At 42.9% G+C, this 18,192-nt stretch overlaps 1 protein-coding gene across 20 annotated transcripts in view; it reads right to left on the bottom strand.

Moving 5' to 3' along the window:
• The window catches only part of RFX2 (regulatory factor X2), a 90,669-nt gene that overhangs the window by 71,446 nt on the left and 1,031 nt on the right, over positions 1 to 18,192 (bottom strand). The gene's annotated exons all lie outside the window — the stretch shown is intronic.

Raw genomic sequence — 18,192 nt, 5'->3', positions numbered from 1 at the left:
AAATAAACAAGAAGGAAACACAGTGAATTTACTGAGTGCCAGGCACTATTCTAGGCTATGAACATTCAAAGGTGAGTAAGTCAGATGAAAGCCCTGCTGTGGGGAAGCTGACATGCTTGTGCAGAGGAGTCAGATAAAAGACCAGAAACCATATATACAAGGTGACTGCAGAGAGATTGGGGCTGGGACAAAAGAAGACAGCAGAGGAACAGGACTGAGACAGTGGTGGGGAGGGGCTCCCAACCTCTCAATATGCTGGCTGGACCTGACCTGAGCAGAAGCCAAACTGGGTAGATGTGAGAGAGAACATTCCAGGCACAGGGAATAGCAGGTACAAAGGCCCTGGGGCAAAGGAGCAGGCTGTCCAGAGGTCAGCAGAGACCCTGAGGGCATGGCCACAAGTCTGGATTTTATTCCAATTCCTGAAAGAAGCCCAGGGTGAAGGCACAATATGATCTGACTTATGTTTTTAAAACAGCAAACATTTTAGACTATTAGGAGAAAAAAATGAAAACAGGAAAACCAGGGAGGAAGTTCCCTTGGCATTTACTATGTTATGATTTTAATAATACTTAACTTCTTAGTTGAGCTTCTTAAGACTTATATATGGCAGCTGGGCAGAAAATATATCATTTTATGAAAGAAGCCCAGTCAAGTCAGCCCAGTAAATGAAGGGCTAAATAATTAAGTATTTAATTAATAAAAAAGTTAATGATGACTTCTACAATTTTGATGCAGGTAATTACATACTCAGTCAATCATCATAGCCCAAGAGCATCATCGTGCTTTTTAATTCAGTGTGAATTGTCCCTATTGACTTATAAAGGCCATTATCTAAAAATTAAATAATTTATGAGTGTATACTCATTTTTTTAAAAGGCACATAAAAAAAGTAGACAGAGGAAATGGATCTGTAATTTGGTTATAGTTATTTGCTCTTAGGGATTAATATAGTAAATTGATTTCAATCAGGGGTTGGCAAACTTTTTCCTTAAAGGGCCAGAGTATTTTTCACTCCATGGGCCATAGGGTTATCTGTCACTATTTCTAAAAAGTCACCATGGACAGTAAGTAAGGAATGAGTGTGGCTGCCTTCATGCCCTTCAGAACACTACTAGAGCCTGGGGTAATGGGGGGGGGCGGGGTGGATTCAGCAATACTGACTTTAGCTTTATTTAAAATTTTGGTATTTTGCTCACCATGGGTATCTCGGCATTTTGATTTTAAAAAATACTGCATTTAAAATATTATTTATCTTGATGACTGAGTTTTTTGGCACCACCTACCCCTTAAATTTTGTGTCCAAGATGAATGCCCACTTGTTTCACCCTAGTCCAGTGATGGCGAACCTTTTGAGCTCGGCGTGTCGGCATTTTGAAAAACCCTAACTTAACTCTGGTGCCGTGTCACATATAGAAATTTTTTGATATTTGCAACCATAGTAAAACAAAGACTTGAATTTTTGACATTTATTTTATATATTTAAATGCCATTTAACAAAGAAAAATCAACCAAAAAAATGAGTTCACGTGTCACCTCTGACACACGTGTGTCATAGGTTCGCCATCACTGCCCTAGTCCCAGCCCTAGAGCTGTCCAATAAAACTTTATGGACACTGAAATTTTATTTTCATATAATTTTTATGCATCATAAAATATTCTTTTGATTTTTTCCAACCATTTGAAAATGTGCAAGAGTTACACAAAACCAGGCATCATGCCAGATTTGGCCCCAGGGTTAGTTGCTGACTCTGTGTTAGATGGCCATTTAGAAAGCATTTCTTAGTGATCTTTACATTCACAGAAAAACACCTGCTTTCCAATGTTTTTTGTTGATTATCCAGTGGACAATCAAAGGACTCTGAACAAATCAGTCCTATTATCTCCTTTCTGAAATCCCTGCCAAGGTTGTTTCTCATTTTTTGTTCACCCCCAGGTCCCCAAATGCACCAGCACACATGTTAGAACATGACTATGTACAAGATAGATTTTTAGGGTCTTCACTAGCTCTATGATCCTATGATTCAGCAAGAGAGGTGGGACTTAGGAGATGGAAACTAAGGAAAACACACCTCTTTAATGTAACACTGGGAAATACAACCTGAGTGAAATATTAGTTATTTTTAATAGTGGTAAAATATATATAACAACAATTTATCACTTTGACCATTTTTAAGTGTACAGTTCACCTGCACTAAGTACAGTTGCATTGTTAGACAACCATCACTCCCATCCATCTCCAGAACTTTTTTCATCTTGCAAAAGTAAAACTCTGTACCCACTCAATAGTACTTGTCACTCATTCTACTTTTTAAAAAATATATATTTTATTGATTTTTTACAGAGAGGAAGGGAAAGGGATAGAGAGTTAGAAACATTGATGAGAAACATCGATTAGCTGCCTCTTGCACATCTCCCACTGGGGATGTGCCCACAACCAAGGTACATGCCCTTGACCGGAATCGAACCTGGGACCTTTCAGTCCGCAGGCCGACGCTCTATCCACTGAGCCAAACCGGTTTCGGCATTGTCCTTCTACTTTTAAACACCTAGAGAATACTCAGAAGATGGTTTAAACTCTGCAGTTTGCCCATTCAAATGACTACAGCAGGATCCTATAACTGGGTCCGGTGGAGAGCCGCTATAGGGTTAAGCCTCAGACTGACCTGTTGGCAAAGTCACAAACAAGTCCCAGCTTAGAGGGCACAGTCCTCTTAGCATATTTAGGCTTGACCTTATGAAGCTCCCTAGATCTTATCTGGGAAGCTAATGGGCTGAGGGAAGCTCAGCAAGAACAAGAACAAAAACAAGTGAAACTCACAAGAACAGTGTAACTATGGAAACCACTACCTTCTTTACCTCTGACTATAAAATAAAGGCTCAGCTTGCCTCAGGATCTTTCTCTGTGGCCTCAGGCAGGCACAGGAAGACCCACGGAGACCAAAGAGAGCTAGAGAGTTCTGAACGCTGTCTCTGTGTAAAACGTTCTTCGCCAACTCCGTCCACACCTTTGGGAACCCCTGGACCCCCGGGCTGGACCCCGGCATGGTCCATGAATTCATGAGGGTATACTTCAGGGAGTCCATGAACCTGAACTTGAACATGAAATATAAGTGGGTTGGTATGCACATGTCTATGCCTGTTCTTCTGAGGAAAAAATTCCTAACTTTCAGCAAATTCTGAAAGCGGCCCTGAAGAAAGATTACAAACTACTGGTGTTTTTTCTTGGGGAGGGGGCTGGGGGGGAGGGGTTGGAGGGTGGGGAGTCTGCTTTTAACTTAAGTTCATGAATTCAAGAATTCCAGTTTTTAATTAAAATTTTTTATAGAGAGAGGAAGGGAGAGGGAGAGAGAAAATAAATCGATGTGAGAAACATCAATCAGTTGCCTCCAGTGTGCGCCCTCACTGGGAATTGAACCTGCAATCTGGGTATGTGCCTTGACCGGGAATCAAACCAACAACCTTTCAATGATTTTGAAGTCAACCAACTGAGCAATACCAGCCAGGGCAAGGATACGAGTTTTAGATGAGGCTCATTGTACCATCCAGGCAGGTCAGTAGTCTTTAGAAGTAAGTGAGACAATTTACTTACTTCCTGGAGGAGGGGCAAAATGGTGACAGTGGGTCCCCAATCACATATGGAAGAGATGTGGTCAGGTGAGACAGTCACAGGAGACATGCCTGTCTCTAGGAAGCCACAGTCTGAAGGCAGCTAGACTTCTTTCCCATACCCTATATTTAGGAATTCAAACAGTTCAGGAAGGGATCATGCTGATAGTTAGCTGTATCTTCAATGACCACCTAGGCACCACCTAACACACAGGACACCAAAGCCCAGGAAATGCCACAAATCGGAGGAAACTTGAAACAGAATCATCTGCCAGTGGGGAATAAAGAAGAGAAAGGAGAAGTCATGATCTTTTCTAGGGTCTATCCCAAAGGAACCAAGGATACAAACCAAACTTGCCATCTTTGGTAGTCAACATTGACTACTCCCATGGCAAGAGGGTTAAGATGAATCATTCTTACATTCTTATCCCAGAGAAGCCCAACACCAGTTCTGCTCCTCCTGGAGATCTAGCTATGTCTCAATTCTGAAAAATCCAGCTATAAAAATGATTTCGAAGTCATGCAGAATACATTTCAAGTGTCATGTTAGCTGTATATGGAAAAAACTGAAATGTGGAACTAGTTCGCCGTTTTGATCTCTAAACACTGATTTTTTCTCCTTATGGATAAGCCATTACACATTTTTCTTTATGTGTCACTATTATAGTGTGCTCCCATACAAAGCCAACTGGTTACAGGTGTCAGTTTTTCCCACACAGGAGCCTGTTTCCTTGCACCATCATCTATAGCAGTCATTGGTTTCAGAAATCCCTGCTTGGTGCCATGACGTGCACACCAAATTGCAGAGCTGGTCCGACCTGCCCAGAGGGAGCAGCTGTCCTTGAGTGACAGCCACTGGGAGCCAAGTATTGGTGAGCCAGGGACCAAAACAAAAAGAAACCAATGCTTCCTGACTGCAGAGCACCTTCCCACCAAAGAGTGTTGGTCTAAGCCTAACCTCAGCTCCAGGTCCTGAAGAGAAAGGCCAGGTGTTGTGGAATTAAAACTTGTAAAAGGGCACAGTTTTATAGACATAAAAAGGCAAAGGGGATTGAGCCTGCAAGAAGGATGTGGTGAGATGAAGACTCTTCCTTAATTACAGCAAACAGGAGAAGATAATAAGATAAATACTATTCCTCTCGCCCATTAAGGAAGCAAAAATAATGTTAAGCACTACTGAATATTCTAAGGAGTTTCATAAACTTCTAAATCAGCCTTATGATGATGTGCGAGGGGCTAGTCACATATAACCAGTGCTGTGTGTTAGCCTAGCGTGCAGGAAACTGTTCTATAAAGGCCCCAACAGCAATTAAAAAAAAATAGTATTGATTGATGTTTTGTTTTCCATTTCAGGGTAAGTCTTTTTCTTTTTTAAAACCACCTTTCATATTTATTTATTTATATGTTTATTGACTTCAGAGAGGAAGGGAAAGGGAGAGATAGAAACATCAATGATGAGAATCATTCATCGGTTGCCTCCTGCACGCCCCCTAGTGGGGATTAAGTCTGCAACCCAGGCATGTGCCCTTGACAGGAATCAAACCTGGGACCCTTCAGTTCCCAGGCCAATGCTCTATCCACTGAGCCAAACTGGCTAGGCCCCAACAGCAATTATTGTAAGCTTTATGAGTCAGGTGATCTCTGTTGAGACTACTCAACTCCTCTGTCATAGGGTACCAGCCACCATAGACAATATGTACATGAATGAACGTTGACAGGTGCCAATAGAACTTTATTGATAGACTCCGAATTTCACGTAATTTCATGTGTTCCATTTAAAAATCATGTAAAAATGTAAAAAGCCAGTCTTAACTCTTAGCTGTACAAAATCAAGCGGTTGGTTTGACTTAGCCCATGGACTGCTGACCCTGTACTAGACTCAGACAGTTAGACTCATATGTCTCTAAAAGAGAGCCTAAAATAATTCAGGATAAATAAATGGATATCAAAGAGCCCATATAATCACAGCCGGCCCTCTGTATCCACTAGTTTTGCATTTCCAGATTCAACCAACTTTGGATAAAAAATATTCCAAAAAGAAAAAAAAATCCCAGAAAGTTCCAAAAAGCAAAACCCGAAAATGCAGGATTTCACGAAGTATCTGTAAATGGGGGTGTCCACGGGCCAGAGTTAGGAGCCATGGTACAAGGGAGAGAAGACAGCCCTCATGTCTTGTCAGTTCTCACCCTCCCTTCCCTCCGCCACTGCGCTCGGATGTGTGTGTCTTGCCCCTTTATGATTTAGGGTTTTTGGGCATTTCACAGAGAAAGAGAAACTTGTGGATGCAAAAATATTGTAAAAGATGTCACCTTTGGATAGACAGTTCTCCAAAGAAGATGTACAAACACTAATAAGCATATGTAGAGATGCTCAACATTATTAGTTGTTTGGAAAATGAAATAAAAAACCACAACAAGATATTACTTCACACCTAGTAGGTTGGCTATAATAAAAACAAGGGAGAATAACAAGTGTTGGTGAGGATGTGGAGAAACTGGAACCCACCTACACGGCTAGTGGGAAAGAAAAATGGGCAGCTGCTGTGGAAAACATTTGGCAGTTCCTCAAGAAGTTAAACATGGAGTTACCATATGACCTGGCAATTCCACTTCTAGGTATTTACTACCCAAGAAAAATGAAAACCTATGCTCATGTAACAACTTGTCCACAAATGTTCATAGCAGCATTATTCACAACAGCCAAAAAGAAACAACTCAAATGTCCATCACAAATAAATGGATAAACAAGTGTGGTCCATCCACATTGGAATATTTTTCAGCCAAAAAAGGGAAGGAAGCACACTCATTACAACATGGGTGAACTTCAACACATTATGCTTCGTGGAAGAAGCCAGTCACAAAAGGAGCCACATATTATATGATAGCATTTATAGGAAATATCCAGAACAGGCAAATCCAAGAAAGTGGATGAATGGTTGTTAGGGAAGGGGATTGGGAGTGACTACTACTGGGCACAGGGTTTGTTTAGGGGTGATGGAAATGTTCTAGAATAAGATAATGATGATGGTTGCATAGTATTTTGAATATCATAAAAACCACTGAATTATATTTTAAAATTGTGAATTTTTGCCCAGCTGGTGTGGCTCAGTGGTTGAGCATCGACCCATGAACCAAGATGTCACTGGTTCCATTACCGATCAGGACACATGCCCAGATGGCGGGTTCACTCCCCTGTAGGGGGCATATAGGAGACAGCTGATTGATGATTCTCATCATTGATGTTTCTATCTATCTATCTATCTATCTATCTATCTATCTATCCCTTTCCCTTCTTCTCTCCCTAAAAATCAATAAGAACATTAAAAAAAGAAGTGTGCATAGCATTAAAAAATTGTGAATTCTATGTAATGTGAATTTTATTTCAATTAAAAAAAGACTCAGAAAGTATTGACAAATGCCAGACAAGAATAAAAATAGATGATATATAACCTAAAATGGTCCCTATATTCTTTACCTAAGAAGAACTGAAATATGATGTTGATTTGAAATGATGAGAAAGTTAGGCCTGAGAACTTGGTCAACATTTTTTAAGTTTTCAGAAATAAACTTTGTTTACAAACAAAACACCCCCAACACTATCCTAGTGAGACTTTCTATTTGAAAACCTCCAGTGACAGTGGTGGTGGCGGTGGTATGTAAAAAAATGCCAAAACATTTGGTTAGACGTGTCCTGTAAAGAGAACCAACAGGGGGGAGCAATGAATGAAGAATGAACAGCTAGAGTAGGCACTTCACCCTCAGGAATTTGAAACCAGAATATGTCTCAGTTCAGGAATCAAAGAATTAAAAGCCCTAAGAGAACATCATCATTGGAGAATAAAGGAGCAGATAGTTTCTAGAAGATTCTATATTCATGAAAACTAAAAAAGAAAAACCAGATTAGGTTAGTGTCTCAGAAGTCTCAAAAAATGTTAAAAAGAAAAATATCCTTATTTAAATTTTTTTCCATTAAATTTAAAGTGGAAGAAAAGCTCGCATTAAGGATGTATGACTTCATCTACAATTAGGGCATCAGAATTCTGGTTTTCAATTATTTGCAGACAGAAACGGTCTTCACTATAAGAAGAAGTCACCTACACAAGAAAGAAAGTTCAACAGCAGCAGCAGACACTACAACAGGAGCTTGGGTCCCTTTGCTGGCATATGGAGGACAGTGACCCAATTCGGCAGATTATGGATGGAGAGTGGCCCAGAGGTTGCATGCCCGACTGCTAGGTCAGGTTTCTGCTGGGAAGGCAGCAGAATGAATGCTTTGGTGGAGTATCAAGGTAGCAAAGAGCTGAAAGCCATATATCAATGGGGAATTCAAAGGGGAGGGGAAATGCTGTTGCTATGTGAGAATCGGCTCAGAGTCAAGGCAACAAGCATGAACTTGTATGGGCACAAACCAGCTCCCAGGCAGGGCCTCCCCCAGAGGTACACACAGGCATGGGCACAGCTCTGGTGACAGACTGGGGCTGAGTCTGGCACACGAAGGCTGTGAAATGGACAGAGCGGAATTGACTAGAAAGTAGGGACTGGTCTAGGGAGAGGTTCTGATCGCAGGCAGAAGTACACATTCATCGTGCACTTTCCTAAGGGGAGGATGCACGTTTTCACCAGGTTGTCAAAGGTCTGTCACCCACTATTTTATGAATGGGACTGGGAGTTAAGGGTAAAGGACAGGCATATTGTGACAGCCCCATGGTGTGGGTAGGAACTGGAGGAGGTGATGCCGGCTAGTCATGCTGGAGATGGTGTAGGTGCGGGCAAGGACACGAATGGACAGTGGCCTTCACTACAGAAATGGAGTGTGAATGTGATGAGAGAAAGCTAATGCAGGGAAAGGAAGTCCCCTGGACCCAGCAATTTCCTCCGGGAACTTGCTGACACCTCATACATACATGTGCACAGAGATGTTTGGACAAGGTTGTTTACTGCAGCGTCACTGGTAAAGTGAAAAAGGATGAGCTCAATGCCCCTCAATAAGAGGCTAATTCAATACCTTAGCCACAGCTGCGCAGTGGAATCTCATGCAGTTATTTGGAGAGAATGAGATGGACATATGAATAGTAATAAGGAAAGATATGGACTAAATACTAGATGGAAAGAGCAAGTTGCAGGGCAATGGGCAGAATATGATCCCTTTTTTGCAAAAGAAAAATAGAAAATTATGAAAAGGAGTGAAGCACTGACACTTGCTACAATATGGACAGACCTTGAAAACATCTCAGTGAGAGAAGCCAGAATGTGTGATTCCATTTAACAGGCACGTCCCCAGAGACAGGCAGTGGGTTAGTGGTTGTCAGGGGATCGGGAGGGGGATGAGGGTGAATGCTAAGGGGATGGAGCTTCTTTTGGGGTGATGAAAATATTCTGGAACTAGATAGTGGGGATGCTTGTATAACTTTGTGAACATACTAAAAACCACAAAAGGCTACCATTACTTGCTGTAGGTCATGCCCTCTGAAGAGCACTCTGGCTCAAGTGTTTTATTCACTCATGTATTAAATATGAAGTCCTATGGAAAGTCCCAGCTGTCCCTGTCCCCCAGAAGTATACAACTGAGAACAGGAAATAAGACACATAAATCACAACATGTCCAAGTAGCCTTGGATGCTAAATCTACAGGCTGTGTCACTTTAGGAGTCACTGCTGCTTCTGGCAGATTAGTTCTGTGGTCCCTAACTAGGAGATGATTCTGTCATCGAGGGGACACTTGGTCATGCTTGGAGACATGGTTATGTTACAACTTGGGAGACATGGTTATGTTACAACTTGGGAGTAGGTGGGTGCTCTGGCCGATGGAGGCCTGGGATGCCGCTCAACACCTACAGTGCTCAAGATGACCTCCCACCCTCCACCAGGAATGGTCCAGCCCCAAAGAGTTGTCAACAGTGCTGAGGAGGAAAAGCTCCGCCCTAGTCTGACATTTTCCCATTCAGCTCAGCAATTAAAATCTCAAGTCTCCATGGTGAGAGAGCATTGGACAAGGGTCTTCAGAGAAGAGTAAGATTGTCATCAGTAGCAATGACATTCCAGAGAGAGGGGAGACAAAAGTATAAGACCTGTTTAAGGGATGGCAAGCCCATTCGGAGAAATAGTGAAAGACAAGGCAATGAAAATGGAAATAGGGCTGAATGGAGACAAGCCTTGAACCAAGATAAGTAGGATATGGTTATGACAAAGGGGAATTGCCTATCCTTCCCTCCTGACGTAGCCCAGGAGAACTGAGGCAGGAGGAGATAAAGAGGTAACCCAGGTCTGAAGGATACGAAGTGATGTGGTGAACTGAAGGCTGATGAAAAAGTGCTCCTGGGACAGGAGAAGAGGGCTGGGCCCCTTGTAGCAAGTAGGACAAAGGACTCCAGTCACCACTGGAGCTATGAGAGAGACAGAAGTTAGGCTATACAGACCCCACAAAGGGGAGAGAAGCTTCCAACCAGAATTCTAGTGGGGGCACCACCTTGTTGCTCTATCGCCACTTCTAACTCCACCATCTAAAATAGCCACTAACTGCTGAACCTTTCCCTTGCACTGGACTCCCAGCGATTAGAGCCCAGCTGACAAATACACACTCAGTTGTGACCTAAGGTCAGCAATTAACTGAGTCACACAGGGCTTCCAGAAATACTTTCTATTTACTCTCAGTTGTCATTTTAAGAGTTGGCTGTACAACCATACCATGATTTACACAATTAGCAAGCTCCTAAAATAATATATCCAGTTTATACTTTAACTTTGGATCTGAATGTCAGTGGCCAATGGTTGCTAACAATTATAAAATTCTCTAGCATCTTCTCCCCTCTTAACTTGCCACATGATGTTATATTAAAACGCTTAAAGTATTTAACTAATTATAAGATGCTTGAGATTTGGGGCTCACAAATATTTGCTGAATGGACGGAGGGCCAAGAGAGCTCCTCACATAAAGAAGTCCCTCATAAGTGAATTCTTCTAGAAAATGAAGACTTCTTTGAAAAAGCAGAACATATCCTTTAAGCTATTTTCTGTGGGTCTGGAATTTCAAATTTATTTTTTCTCAAAGCAGGCTGCATCTGCCTGTACATATTCTGAGGAGAACAGCAGAGGTGGGAAAGCGCTGTGTGTTTTCTTTGGGTTCTCCCTGGCCAGGGTGGAGCTGGAACCTACTTGTGGGCTGGTAATTTTTTTGGAAACTGCTTCCAAGGCCTTACCCCACGGATCACCTTTTGGACAGAAACATATCCTAGAAACATGGCACTGTTTCTAAAAGATAAACAATTCCTATTTTTAAAATGTAAGCATAATTAAGTGCTATTATGACTTTAGGAATGGACTTCTATATCATTCGGATGATTTCAACACATTTCCAGGGAAACAGGCGCTCATGAGTCAAGCCGTCTGCCTTCTGTGGGGACTGGTCCCAGTCTAAGCATTCTGGTCTCCATCAGTCCTCATGCTTCCTGGTGTTCAGTCCTTGAGTTACTCTCCCTTTGCCTGCACAGTCCATTTCCAATTACTCCTTCCATCTAAGAATCTCTTCAATACCTCTTCTGCCCAGCATTATACACAATGGCCAAAGGGTGAGAACAACCCAAGTGTCCATGGACAGACGGATGAGTGGATAAACACAATGTGGACCACCCAGACAATGGAATATTATTTAACCTTGAAAAAGAAGGAAATTCTGACATGCTACAAGGATGAAACTTCAGAGCATTATACTTGGTGAATTAGCCAGACGCAAAAGTACAAATACTGTAGGGTTCCACTCATATGAGGTCCCTAGAGAAGAGAAGTCAAATCCATAGAAACAAAGTAGATGATGGGAGCCAGGGGTTGGGGGAGGGGAACAGGGAATTGGCGTTGAAACGGGGACAGAGTTTCGGTTTCAGTTTGGGAAGATGAGGAAGCTCTGGAGCAGGATGATGGTGATGGTTGCACAACAATGTGAATGTACTTAATGCCACTGAATTACACACTTAAAATGGTTAAAATAGTAAATTTTAATGTTTCAAAATTTCATGTCTTGCCACAGTTTAAAAAACTCACTTTCCTCTGATTCTTAATTGGTTTCCTGCTCCTTGAAGGCTGTGCTCTAGCCCTCTATGCTCCCTCTCCACCCTCTCCCTGGGTGATCTCATCTGTTTTCATGACTGAAATGACCAATTGTACGCTGACAGCTCCTAGATCCTGACCTCCGGCCTGGACTGTCCCCCTCAGCTCCAGACCCTGAAATCCAGCAGTGCATACTGGAAAAGGGCCTCACTTAAGTGTCCCACAGACATCTCAAGCTGGGCAAGCCCGTGACTGAACTCCTGAATGCCCCCACCCCCACCCAAAAGCAGCTTCTCCTGTGGTCCCTCACTCACTGAAGCAACATGTTCCACCTGATCCCCAAAGTCAGACATCTGGGAATTACTCTGGGGTCCTCCTGTCTCCTGTCCCACAGCAAGTCACCAGGTCCCAGAAAACCCCACAATTCTGTCTTCCCCAGTACCCCTGCAGCTGGAGCTGTCAGGCAGGCCCTGTCACCCTTCGCTTGGACTATGGCAACATTAATCTCTTCCACTGCCAACCTCCAGACTTTAAGATTTCTGATGCATCTACAAAAATCATGCCTGATCATAAAGCTGCTTCCACACACACATCTCAGCCCAGCACCAGAGAGATAAATTCCATTTGTGTAGCTGGGGGTCGCAAATGTTTCCTGCAAAGGCCCAAACAGTAAATAGGGTTTGCGATCCACATTCTATCTCTGTCACAAATATTCAATGCTGCCATTGCCATTCCAAAGCTGCCAGAGATGGTAGGTAAATGAATGGGTGTGGCTGTGTGCCAATAATACTTTACTTACAAAAACAGGCTGCAGTTGGCTGACACTTGCTGTCCTCCTAATCATCCTTGTATCCTGCATTCAACTTGCTGAAAACAGCCATGCCACTACTCTAGTTACTGACAGCCTGCAGGACATCAGTACCCAGAATCAGCTTAAATCCATCTCCTGGACACCTCTCTTGGCCCCTCCTCTGTGCACTCACTCACTGTGCCATACAGAGACACCAATTCCTAGTCAGGGCACATATCCAGCACAGTCCCTTTTTGAAGCTGGTTTCCTTTCCTAGTTGGTATTTGATCTTCATAACCTCATAGGACGATAATCGACTGAGAGAACAATGAACGAATGAATGGATGAATGACAAATGTCAGAGACTTAGAAAGCAGGTCTTCCAACAAAGGACTAGACACCACAGATCTGACAATTACAGGCAGAGGAGAAATTTACCAACAATCTAAATCATACTTAGAATAGCATCCAGACTCTTCCCCATGGCTTCTGGGACCCTCTCCTCCTTTTGCTCCCCAGGCATCAGACACACAGCTGCCTTTCTCTGCCTTGACCAGGCCCAGCTCATTCCTCTTGCCCCAGGACCTTTACACTTGCTGCCGCGCCGCCCCCCCCCCCCCCCCCCCCGGAAAGCTCTTCCCTCTGAAGTCCACAGGGCCACTCCTGGTCACCATTCAGTCTCAGCTCAACTGTCACCTCCTGAAGAGTTTCCCTGGACACCAGTAGTCCAGTTCTTAAACTAACTTACTTTACACACACACACACACACACACACACACACACTCAAAATAACTGCAAATATCTTAGTAGAAATAGGCTTACATATCTGGACTTCATTCCATGGTAAATGACAATCGCTTTGTTAGGCCATTACATGTAAGTTCTACATATTGTTAATGGCTTTACATATATTTTTTAAACATGGACTATTGCAGCTGTAATTTGATTCACAGTATCTGAAATCCACTTGCTGTATGTATCACCTACAGCAGTGATGGCGAACCTTTTGAGCTCAGCGTGACAGCATTTTGAAAAACCCTAACTTAACTCTGGTGCCGTGTCACATATAGAAATTTTTTGATATTTGCAACCATAGTAAAACAAAGACTTATATTTTTGATATTTGTTTTATATATTTAAATGCCATTTAACAAAGAAAAATCAACCAAAAAAATGAGTTTGCATGTCACCTCTGACACGGGTGTCACAGGTTCGCCATCACTGACCTAACAGATTTGGGAAGTTAACTGTATTTTTCAGAAAGTCATAGCAGTCACAAATTGAAAAATAAGGAGTTACCAGAGCATAAAACATACAAAACCTATGTATCATAAAACAGGAATGCATTTCAGGTAAAAAGAAGTGAGCTGCAGCAAGGAGCAAGGCCAAGGCCGTCTGCCCCTGAGGGCTTAACTCAAGTCCTGGCAAGAAGACCAGGTCTCACCTCCAAGTGGCTGATTCCAGACTTCTACCAGTGGCATTAAAGAGCCAGTGATAACAGAGAAGGGAAACCAGTGTTTAAATGTACTCATCTCTATGTTCTGCCTATAGGGGATGGTCACTCCACAAAACCCACTCCAAGCGTGTGATGTTTGGGATGTAATTTCAGAAGGATCTAAACCACAACCAAGATGTGGGACTGTGAGTGACTAGTTGGTGTTTCATGATTGCAGAGAACTTACATTTGCAGAGTGACATATTTAAACCAATGAATTTCCACACTAATGGAAGGGCATTTCCCAACCTAAAACAGGCAGCGTAAGGCTTGCCCACTCAATGAAGCAAGACATGTTCACTCATTGTCTACTCAGCATTTGGTACAGGCAGGAAACCAAAATAAAAAATAATCTCAGGCCACTTCTATTTATCCCAATAATAATAATAATAATAACTCTTTGTTGAGTGCCTATTATGTGCCAGGCCCTGTACTAAGAAGTTTATAGATATTTCTAATAAAGCAACCATAAAGCTACTATTATCTATTTCACAGATGCCAAATCTTACCTGGAGTCAGAGAGCTGATAAACGAAGGTGCCACACTTTAACCCTTCTGCCAGGCCCCAAAGCCCACCTCTGCAATATGTTCTACATCCAACCTGCAGTTTTTCCTTTTCTCTTCCCTCTGCCCTGTTCATCTGGTCTGAGCTGCACTGAGTCTCATAGATGGCTGTATGTATCAGATAAGGAACAACCCTTAACTTCTACATATGCTTTCCCATACCTGTGCAGGAAACCATTTATTCATTTAACAAATATTTATCGAGGGCTGACTTAGTGCCAGAATTATTCTCAGCCCCAGGAGCACAGAAGTTCATAAAACACAGAGCTTCTTTCCCTAATGGAGCTGACATTCCACGAGGAGATAATAATAATAAAATCAATATGCCTAATATACAGCGTGTTAGACAGACAGTGATAATGCTAAGGAGGCCAAGAAAGCAGGGAAGGAGGCTAAGAGTACATCACATTCAAGTGGGAAGGTGACATGTTTGAAAAGGCCTCAAGACAATGAGGGAGCAGCTTCTCCCAACCCCCCATTATTTGGGCCAATAACTTTCTGGGCAGTGGGTTTGAGGAACTTCTGGGAGGCCGGTAAGAAGTGGAGTGAGCACAGGGGATCATGGTTGGAGATTAGGCCAAAGAGATATTGAGGTGCCCTGGCTGGTGTGGCTCAGTTGCTTGGAGAATCGTCCCACACACCAAAAGGTTGTGAGTTTGATTCTTAGTCAGGGCACATACCTAGCTTGTGGGTTCAATCCCTAGTAGGGGTGCCCATAAGAGGCAACTGATGGATGTTTCTCTGTCTCTTTGCCTCTCTCCAACCCCGCCCCCCCCCAAAAAAAATCAATAAACATATCTCTGGATGAGGGTTTTTAAAAAAGATATATTGGGGTGGGCAGCAGGGTGGGGGTGGGGCCTGGGATGGAGGGAGAACTTTGGCTTTTGCTCTAAGTAAAATGGGAACTGAGGAATACACAACAAGACACAATGTCACCCCTCCCTCTTCCAGGTTAAGAGGCTAAAATCATCTGGCAACAGGTGATGGTGGCTTGGAACAGGGGTGGGCAGTGGAAGTGGCCAGTCATAGTTAGATTCTAGGTCCCCATGAAGGTGGACTGGGCAATTTTGCTGATGACTCAAGGTTTTGGCCTTAGCAGCTGAGAGCAGCCAGTAGATACTTATGGAGGCCACAGCCTGGGAGGAGCAGAACTGGGGGGACTATCTTGAGCTCTGTTTGGCCACCTCATGTTTGAATTGCCTGTCAGAATCATCTGGATGTGTCTACAGGCAGCTGTCCAGACTTTTCTGCTAGGAAGCTCTTAGAAGCCTATCTCTGCATTCATCATCTTAGTCTGAGCTTCCCCGGCACGAATTCCCCCAGACTCACCCACTCCTTATCTCACATCCTACTACTTGATTCTGTGTCTTCCTCTACTCAAGTTCTCCCACTTTTATTTTTCCTTTAAGAATTAGTTTGCTGACCTTGGGGTTTACAAAAAGCATATAGGTAGTTATCAGTTTTCTCTCTAATTCCCAATGCATATTCCATTCATTCATTGGACAAAATAAGTACACACTCAGTGTCAGGCATGTGTCTAAGAAAACATGGCGTTGTGGTGGAGCTAATTGTCATTTACATTCTAGAAAACGCCCTTTAAAAAAATGATTTCAGAGGAAGAAAAAGAGAAAGAGAAGGGTGAGGGGAGAACATTGCCGTGAAATACCTCCTTATACGTGCCCAGACCAAAGACTAAATCCGAAACCAGGAATCAAACCCACCACCTTTTGGTGCATGGGATGAGGCTCCAACCAACTGAGCCACACTGGCCAGGGCAAAAGACCCTTTTTTATATTCAAGTCCACATTCCCTTATAATAATGCCAAAATCCAAAAAGCTCTGAAAACAGGAAATTTCTGCTCATTTGGCACGGACTCACTTGGCAACAAATCTGACCTGAACTGACAAAAAGTTATTGATGGTTCTTATCTCCTCTATTTAGTGGGAATCTGCATACAGTTCCATGTAGATATGTGAGTGTATGTGCTGGATGTGTCATGGGTGGAGCTTCTGATACTAGGTCAGAACTTATACTAGTGTTAGTTCATGAGGGTTCCCACAAGCAAGACAGTTTCTCTGAGAACTTACTTTTTAAATAGTTTCACATTTTACAAACAAGTAGATGTGTATAAGGGGAGCATATTATTTAAGTTATTGGTCAACCTGCAGTTAATTAAAAAGACCCAAATATATTATAAGATATGACTCCTTTAGTCCCTGCAATTTTATGACAAAACAACCACACATGACTATAAAAACCCCACAATAACATCCAAACTTTTGACTCAATTATGATTAAAATTAAATTAATTAAATATTGATCAATATTAATTTTATAACTCCAATCTGAAACTATAATTTTGATCTAAGGAATAAAAAGAGCCAGATAAACAATTTCGAAGCATCTCCATTTCTGGTGCATGGCTCATGCCAGCAGTGCTCCTGTGATAAATGTAGTTAATAGATGAATATTAAGGTAATACGTGCCCTTCACCCAGAAAGCAAATAACATCTGAATTTCAAAGGACTTGTTCTGCTAATTGGGGGTAATTAATAACTCTGCCCCGTCCTCCTGATTCCCCTTTTGAGCGTTTGACGGTTTATCTGGAAGAAGGCATAAACGTACCTAAAGGGCTAAATAATTCAGTTTAGCTTTTACTGGGGGCAAAGCATTTCTGAACTCACTCCTGACCCAAACTGGTTGGAATATCACAGGATCACAGGACTGATTATCGTTTCCGTCATATTTTTGGTAAGCCTTTTTAATAAAAACTACCAAGTCCCCTCCCATACTTCATCAAGCCTGTGGGAGAAGAAGCGCTCGCTGGTCATTATGAAAATTAACTCCCTTTTCTGGGGAGGGCTTTCCACACACTCATTTCTCTGCTCAGAGCAGGTGAGTAGCCATTTCTAAGGTTATTTTAGAGTCAGTTCAAATCTTTAAACTTGAGTGGGTAACACCCCCCCCCCTACTCCCCAGGACAGAGGGTAAGGGTCTTTATATGAGCAAATAAAGAACATTGCAGGGCATGAAGCAAAAAGATGAAAACATATTGACAATATGTGCAGTCATAAAAAAAACTGTTGTTAATGTTTTATGTCATTATTATGGTTATTTTGTTGGGGAAGTCAGAACTGAGAGCCTTGCATAGGTTTGATATTTTGGATTTGCAAAGATAAAGCTGATGGGGGCGGGGGGGGGCACTCATGAGAGTCTGCACTGACTATTGCACAAAACAAGGAAATAATTAGAGGAAGGCATCACACGGAGACGCAGGCTTGAGGTCTACGGGGGAGCGCAGCCCGGGACTCCTGCGCGGCATCCTGCCCTTGTCCCTCATTCCTGCGGGGCAACCCGGAGGTTAAAATTAAAACGATGAACCACCCCCGTCGCCGCCCTAATGGCAGGGTCAGCTCGGCCCGGGGGACCCTTGAAATAGCCACTAGGAAACCCAACTCTCCGAGCGCAGCAGAGAGAAAAAACCCACAGGACGGAGCCGGAGGGAGCGCCGCGGCTCCCCGGGTGCGAAAAGGAAAGGAATGAAGAGCTGGGGAGGGGGTGTATGTTGGGGTGGGACTGGGGTTCACACACACACACACACACACACACACACACGCACGCACACGCACGCACAACCGCAGGAGAAAATGCCACCGAGGAGTCTGGGCCACAAGTTGGGCTCTTTAACAAAATA

The sequence above is a fragment of the Myotis daubentonii genome, chromosome 5, assembly GCF_963259705.1.
Source record: "Myotis daubentonii chromosome 5, mMyoDau2.1, whole genome shotgun sequence".
NCBI classification, from domain to species: domain Eukaryota; kingdom Metazoa; phylum Chordata; class Mammalia; order Chiroptera; family Vespertilionidae; genus Myotis; species Myotis daubentonii.
This window is presented reverse-complemented; position numbering and strand designations above follow the sequence as displayed.